We start from the raw sequence: 8,494 nt of genomic DNA, 5'->3' as shown, positions 1-8,494 counted from the left end.
AGTTAAACTGCAGACCAGACATAGATCACGAGTGTTTATGGAGCATAAATCAATTCTGTTTGGTTTGGGAGGTCTGGTTCATTTAGGAGAATAATAATAATTTAAAAAGAAAAAAAAGCAAAAAGATTAAAGGGAGGCCAAACAATATTAATCTGTTTGTGTAATATTTGTCCACAGAAACAGTCTAGGATTGTGTGTTTTCAATTTTAACACATTTAAAAATCCACTATTAAGTGGATAGATGAATTTTATTGAAAAATATATTTTTATACTTAAAGAAGTTGTTGATTTTCTAAGGCAGTCTATGAAAACCCACAGCTGAGGAAAAGTTTGGGCAAAGAGCGAAAAAAATATGAGTTTTAAAAAGTGACACTTTAAATATCTTTCATGAAAACAACAATGACAAAAAAAAACAAGTGTATCATATTAATCTTTAAAGATTTCCTGCAAAGATAATGACACAGTTTAACAAAATTGAAGTAAAAGCAGTCCGCCTGAATAAAGATGTGTAAAATCTTACTAGCCAACTGTGTGAGTTTGGAATATTTTTGGAATATTTCAAAAATCCTTTTTTTATTATTATTTTAAATAATTACATTTTGAATGCACATTTTCACTTGATGGTATGGAAACATCCTGTTGATAAATTACGATGGAGAGAACAATCTCTTTATAACTGTGGTGAGCAGAAAAGCATGTGAATGTAAATATGTTTTAATAAAGCAAAGCTTAACAAACAGGATTATCCCTTCCCTTTAAACCCCCCCATCATCCTGTGTGTCTGTCTTTTATTCCCTCACCTCCCCATCCTGTCTGTGTCTTTCACCCTGGTAATATCTGTCTCCCATCAGCGGGTACCAAAATTAAACACAGCCGTTTTTATGGGGGCCCCTGTAGCCAGGAAAATTGCTCCACAGGATAAAACGACAAACTAAAAGACGAGAGGTCTTAATCGTTCTTTTCCTGTTCTTTGTTTTTTTTTTCGTGCCTCAGATGAGTTGGGCGAGAGCCACATATGTGGCATACCTTTTCATGTCAGAGAGAATCGTAGGACTGATAACCGCAAAACTTTCTGTGCACCCCTGCAACATCTGTAAAAATGCTTCTGTTCCTGCCCACGACGCTTTGACATCCCCAAGTCACACGCCCACACACACACACACACACCTCAATACTCTTTCATCAGTCAGCAAGGTTAGACAGATCACCATGATTATCAAAATCCCCCCAGAGATACAACACATAGTCTTTAAAGAAGTACATACACACACACACACACACACACCACCCAGCATTCATAAAAGATAGATAAAGCAGTTGCAGCCATGTATTTACATGATTACATGATTCACAGCTATATGTTTACATTGCACTGTAATGCAGATTGTTCACAATAAATTGTCCTGAAAAACCCTGACCCTGTTAGTTTAGCTCATTTTAGCTAGCTGACCAGTGTTAGCATGCATAGTACGTATGAATAACTTACAAAGACCAGTTAAGCTATGTTAGTTTGCTAGCTAGTGTTAGCTGTGAATATTATTAACATCTCTAATAATATGTAAAAAAAAAAAAATTCCCCTGCAATTCTGTCAGTTTGGCTCATTTTAGCTAGGATATCAATAAATATGAACAATAATGAATAAAAAAATGCAAATGAACTTATGTCTGTTAGGTCTGCTATCGAGTGACATTCTAGCTAGCTCATTTTAGCTGCCTGACTAGAATTAGCATTGAAGTTTAGCATTTATGAATAACTTACAGTACAAAGTCAAATTAAGCTATGTTGATTTGCTAGCACTGCGTAAGCTGTGAATATTGTTGGCGTGAATATGAGCAATAATGAATAGCCAAAACCAAAACAACAACAACAAAAAAACATATCTGTTAGCTAACAGAGCCTGTCAAAATTTAGCTAGATGACTAGAACTAGCACTGAATTTTAGCATTTATGAATAATGTATAAATTCAAATTAGCCTACAGTACATATGTTTCTCTACTCGAAAGCATTATGTATGGATAAGTTGATTATAACATGCCATAAATATTCTCCGAAATCCGTTTGGCTTAAAAGGTTTTAGGCAGCAGATGAGAGTTAGCAGTGAATATCAGCAATAGCAAATAACTTGATCAAACTGATCAAATTATCTTATTCTGCTAGCTAGTGTTAGCTATGCATATTATTAACATTTATAATAATACCTCAAAGATCCTTTCCTAAATTCTGTCAGCTTGTTTAGCTAGCTGACTAAGTTTGTCAGTAAAAATATCAAAGTCCAGTTTTGGTTATCTTGGTGGACCTACTGTATCTATTGTTTTCTATTGTTAGCCGTAAATATTTTTTTAAATATAATTTTATAACATTTATACCATATTTTCTTTGTAATTCTTGGCAGTTTAACTCTTTTAATCTAACTGACTAAGGTCATTAGTAAATATAAGCATAACAAGGTAAATTAGCTTAAATTATCAGACTAGCTAGAGTTAGCTGTGCATATTAAATACATAATTGTGTGAAGAATACTGTATTTTCTTTAAAATATGCTTAACTTAGCTAATTTAGATAAAAAGTTGAGATGTTTTAGCGTATATGATTGTGTATAAAGGCAAAAACATCTCATCATCTAGTTCCTGCAGACTATGTAAATGCTAAAGACATTTATGTCCACATATAAATCCTGTCAGGTTAGTTTTTTATGAGCTAATTAACCCGTGTTGTCAGTGAATATGATCAGAATGGCATACAATGTCAATTTAGTGTAAGTTACTGAGCTAAATAGTGTTTAAAGGAATGAAAAAAAAAAAAATCCTGTCAAATATAAAAAAAGTCAGTTTATGTACAACACATAGCTGGAATTAGCGTTAGTCAACTAGCTAGTGTTAGCTGTAAATATTGTTAGGGTCAGTAAATATTTGGAATTATAGGTCAAAATGTTTACTAAAAAACCTAGCAAGTTATCAGGGTCAGTCTTTACAGTGATATAAGTGTGATAAAACTTTATTAGCATTCGCTATACATGTTTTCGTGGGGCGTGGTGGGGTTGTTGGGAGGGTCTACAAAACCCCCAGGGCCTACAGGCAGGTTAAAGCAGCACTGATTAGCATTGGACTAGGTTTAATAATAATAATAAAATTGGACATAGAATTCCTGTCAGATTTGATTAAATTAAGCAGCTAGCTATAGTTTGCTGCGAATATTGCTAATGTTTCAAACGATCTTCAGGGGAATCCTGTCATGTCTCTTTGCTTCTGCTCAGAACCAGCAGAGACAACAGCAGCGATTACAGCTGTCGACAGCTAAAGAGCATTCACACCATCCATTTATCAAACAGAAACATGACGGATGGTTAAATTACATATACAGTGACGGGAGCGATTCAGCCCTGACTTTCCCCTCTGCATTTCTGCTCTGTGATTGCCGCATAGGGAAGTTATTAATTTTAGGAGAATGTTAACCTAGAACCTTAAACTATCTGCCTCAGGTCGAGTTTGTGTACGAGAAAATGAGAAAAGAGAGAATCTCTAGATCCCTACATCAAAGCTGGTAAATATAAAGACCTGTCCTGACAGAGCGACGATACGAGAAACGGTGTCTGTGAGAGAGTGTCTCTCCATGTACAGTAATCAAGGTATGTCTCTTCATTTCTCTATCCCGAGTCTTTCAGCCTTCTAATGTAAGTTTCTTAACTCTGTGTGTGTGTGTGTGTGTGTGTGTGTGCGCGCGTGTTCAGAGAGAAGAGAGAGAAAGAAACACATTAAAGTGAAAAGAGGGGAAAAACACATTAAAGGAGACACAAAGATAAAGAGTCAGGCACAGAAAGGGAGAGATACATAAAGAGGGAAAGTAGGAAATAGAAAAAATGGACAGCCAGCGAGAGTGAAGTAGACAGACAAAGAGAGAGGGATAGTCATCACAGCAGAAAGATAAGGAGGGACAAAGAGATAAAGAGTGAAGTAGATATAGTTGCTAAAAGAGGGAGCCGTAAGGAGAATAAAGAAAAAGACAATGACAGACAAAGTAGGAGAGACAGACAGAGACAGTAGAGGAAAGAAAAAATAGAAAGAGGTCAAGGAAGCTGCAGAAAGATATGAATATATAGGCAAGATTTGAATGAGACAGGCAGATGGAGAAAAAAACTGAGTGAGGGAGAGAGCCAAATAGAGAGACAGACAGACAGAGAGACAGAAAGTGAGAAATAGAGTGAGATAAAATGATTGATAGACAGACAGATGGAGAGAGATAACTGATGCAGAGACAAACAGAAAGAGAGCAAGAAGGAGGCAGAAAGAGGAAACAATATACAAAGGAGACGAGAGACCGGCACAATAAAGGCAAAGAGAGAGACAAACTGAAAGAGAAGGAGAGAGACAAAAAGAGAAAAAAGACAACAAAGCAAGTGAAAGAGAGGGAGAGACACAAAGAGAAATGGACTGACAGAAATATAGCTAGACAGAATGAGTGATATTTGAGAGAAAGACAGATTGGTGGAGAAAGAGACACAGCGAAAAGGTAAGACAGACAGAAGGAAAGATATGACCGAAGGAGTAAGACATACAAAGGAAGATAGACAGTGAGAGAGACGGGAAGAAAGGAAGGAGAGACAGAAACAGTGAGAAAAAGTGAGAAAGATGGAAAGAGACCTCAGAGAGAGAGAGAGACAGGCAGCAGACAAAGAGAGAGAAAAAGACAGGAGAAAAAGTGAGACAGAGTGAAAGACAAAAAGAGAACAGACATACACACAGAGAGGAGAGGGGGAGAAGGAGAGAAAGACAGAAAGAGAGAGCGAGAGAGATGGGGATGGAGAGAGACAGACAGACAGAGAGACAGACAGAGAATGAGAAATTCCAGTGGTGTGTGCAGGATCCAGGCACAGCTCCAATCGGACCAGATGTAAAACGCATCACGGCCATGAGGGAATTCCTCAGAGAGGCTTTCCCCAACACACACACATACACACAAGCACGCACACAGACACACACACACAACACACACCCACACACACACACACACACACACACACTCTCCATGAGGTGTGCCAGGTATGCCTACGAGTAGCATTGCCAAAACTGAAGGGAACTCTTCGGCTCTTACAGACCCACAGGAAGAAAAAATGACCACACAATCACACACACGCACAATCACACACACTCTCAAATAACAAAGTGCATTTCCATGCAAACGTCAGCCTCACCCTGGAAACATAAAGTTACAAGCCCAGGAAAAAAAATCACACACACATTTGGTTCTGGTCAACAGAATTAGGGGTGAAGGACACGCGCCACGCTGCTGAGCGGTTTTCCAAAATAAGCCGATTTCAGAATACAGCCGGGACGGATCTTATCACGTGGCATAAATCCTACATAAACATGATTGGCATATGGCTGAGTATTATTAGAGCTGTGTGTGTGTGTGTGTGTGTGCATGTATTCCTGAAAGATTGGTCTGTTCCTATTTGCCCCTCTGAAGGGAATCCTTCACAGCTGAGACACTAAAAACACTTCCTGTTCAAGATACAAACAAGCCTGCAGGCTAGCCACACACACACACACACACACACACACACACACACGAACGCACAAGTAAACAAGCAAACATCCATAAAAAGCAGGCTATATTTAGATTAGTTTCTACACACACAATGAGGGATGAGCTCAGCGTTTAAGTAAATGGAGAAAAAAGTCTTAATAGCAATCTGACCCAGTGACCGACTGACTGAATAGTTTTTACTATTTTACATATCCTAATATTTAACACTTTAATCGCTTCATATTAAACAAAAAAGGAGACCTTTAGACATTTTGCAAGTTATCATTTGAAAATGTTGAAACGTTTTGATGGAACCGACACACTCCAACCCTGGAAGCCTCGCCTCCTAGCGCTCTGATTTTGAAGAAGACACAAAATGTTTTTCACTCCAAAATGAGTTTTTGGTGCAAAATGTTCAAGATTTTATTTCATACACTTTGCAAATACATATTTGCATGCTACAATCCGATTGGCTCTCACATTCTGTGATGCAACAACACCTGTTTCTTGCATGTGTCCTTACACCATCTCGCATTTTAAACTTTTGTGATGACACTTTGTTTCACAGCTCCAATGTTTATACAGAAAAGAAATGATTTAATAAAGCTTCTGGTGTAATTTAGCTTCTTTAGCGTAACTTCCAGTGGGAATGAAAGAACCTCTTTTTCTTAATTGGCCTGATGTGATGTTATGTGCGAGTGAAGAAAGACATCTGTTGCTATTTAAAGGCTGGAAATTTGAAGAAGGTGTTTATTGGCGGCCACTTCGGAAAGCCGGTGCTGCTCTTCAGCTTTGATGGCTGCGGTTAGGAAGCTTGACAAATGTTTTGATGGTATTAAAGGCATTCGCGTGAGTTTTAGTACTTTGACAGTTCATTTGTGTTTGGGTTTTTAATTAGTAGAATAAACTTTAACGCGTCTTCTTATTCTTCTCCTGTTTTCTCGCTTTCTTTTGTGCCCTCTCTTTCACCCTCGTGGATTTACAGAGAAGGGCTGATCTCCAAGGGTTGATCTTCAAGTTCTTCCATCAAGACTCACTAGTTTTGGAGATACAGATAGACAGCCATGCTGACCAAAGAAGATCATCAGGAATTCATCAAATTATGCAAAGAAAGAAGAGGAGGCTGCAGAGAGAGAGAGAGAGAAAGAGAGAGAGAGAGAGAGAACGCCTGAGATGGCAATAACAGACCAGCAGAGTGCTGTGGGCTGCACAAAAACAGCACAGGCCACATCAGTGGGTTAAACGGTCAGCCTAGGAAAAGTAAGAGAGAGAGAGACAGAGAAGGAGGAAGGGAAAAGTAAAGGGAGGACAGAGGGAGGGCTTCCCTCTCTTGGGGATTCCCTTTCTTTCCACTCCAATCAAGCCCGAATTTGCATGCGCAGCCCACCGCTGCATAAACAGCTCACTCCGAGGCTGATGCCTGACGTGTCAGAGCGTATGAGCTGCTCGTGTTTAACGGCCGCTCCGGGCCCAAGCATATGTGTGCGCATGTTGTGAAATCCAAAGCCAATACCAGGCTGGGGAATTTCTCTTTCCAGAAACGAAACCCACAAACCTGATGGAGGGAGGTAGGCTTCTATCCAAGAGCTTCAACAGATTTTTTAAATAAGTCTGCAAAAGAAACGCTACCATGTCTGCAAAGTAATTTCTGAGCTACCAAACACAAGCAGTCATGGGCGATATCTAGAACCAGATGTTAACTTATTAACTGTACTGTATTGCGATCGTTCAGTTTATTTTCTTAGGAGCTCTTCTTTGGGAATGTTCCATGTAGAACCCCTTTAAGAAGGCAGTCCCCCTTACTCTTAAAAAACATTAACACATCAAACAATCAAACTGGCTACAGGATCATGAGCACCCAATGGCTTCCCGCGGAGACTGTCAGGTCTGATCCCACAGAAAAGCAGTGGTAGAAACACCCAGTGCATCACAGCCAGCTGTGCTGGAACCCAAACTCCCCAGATCCCAAAAGGATTAAGCACCCATGGAATGCACAGGTAAGTCCGATCCACAGAAAGCACACCCTGCAACCCACAGCACCCAGAAGGTCAACTGCCAATGTCCTGGAGCCAGGGCTCACCATGAAATCTCGGGGAGTCATGCCCCAAGGGATCAGAGCTGCCCTGGCAGCACAAAGGGATCCTGCACAATACTGATCTTAATGTTCTGCGTTGTAATATTATGGCTGTTCGGTGTGTGTGTATATTATAAGATGCCAGTTTTGAGTAGCATAAAATCCTTTTTTTTTTCTTACATATTGCATCTTCCAGCTTTAAATACCTTTGCAACTATTTTCCATTTAGTTTTTTCTAAAAACACATTTAAACTTAGCATTAAAAAACAGATGGAGACACCACTACTGACTAAACAATGAAAAAAAAAAAAAAAAACACATTTGCCAAATCTCTGGCAGTCAGTTTTCCCAAATGTCTCTGGATGTAGCTGTCCTAAACCAACGTTCTGGGAAAGATTGGACCTATGGTAGGTATCCATCTTGGTTCAGGAAAGATCATTGTTTCTAGATTTCCATCCATCTTAATTCATTAGCGTTTAATGTGACGCTTCAGCACAACTCCTCTCTTAGGGGCCGGCAGCAGGCCAAGTGAAGTAAAGAGTTTACCCCAAGACAGTGGAGACCCTGCTGAGAGAGGAACAGCAGACACATTCGTATTCTTTGGGAAAAGCCTGAGGCGAGCAATGCCAAGGAAAACAAGGTAAAACATCACGCAATTTCTTTTTTTTTTTCGTAGTGATATATATATATATATATATATATATATATATATATATATATATTTTCTTTTACACTGTCGTTTCAGCAATTCTGAACTAAAGCAAAATCCCTAAATCTCCGGCCAGCGGGAACTGTGCAGTCTGTTCCACTAAGCCTAGAAGAGCTATGCTTAATTTGCAAATGTTGGGTTTCACCCTTTTCTGCACTGAGAGGCAGTGTGTACATGCCCTTGCTT

General features: G+C 39.2%; 1 protein-coding gene across 2 annotated transcripts in view; it reads right to left on the bottom strand.

The window, feature by feature from the left end:
* Positions 1–8,494, bottom strand: part of LOC128512774 (nuclear factor of activated T-cells, cytoplasmic 1-like) — a 63,542-nt gene that overhangs the window by 31,317 nt on the left and 23,731 nt on the right. The gene's annotated exons all lie outside the window — the stretch shown is intronic.

Source organism: Clarias gariepinus, chromosome 25 (genome assembly GCF_024256425.1).
Source record: "Clarias gariepinus isolate MV-2021 ecotype Netherlands chromosome 25, CGAR_prim_01v2, whole genome shotgun sequence".
Classification (NCBI taxonomy): Eukaryota; Metazoa; Chordata; class Actinopteri; order Siluriformes; family Clariidae; genus Clarias; species Clarias gariepinus.
This window is presented reverse-complemented; position numbering and strand designations above follow the sequence as displayed.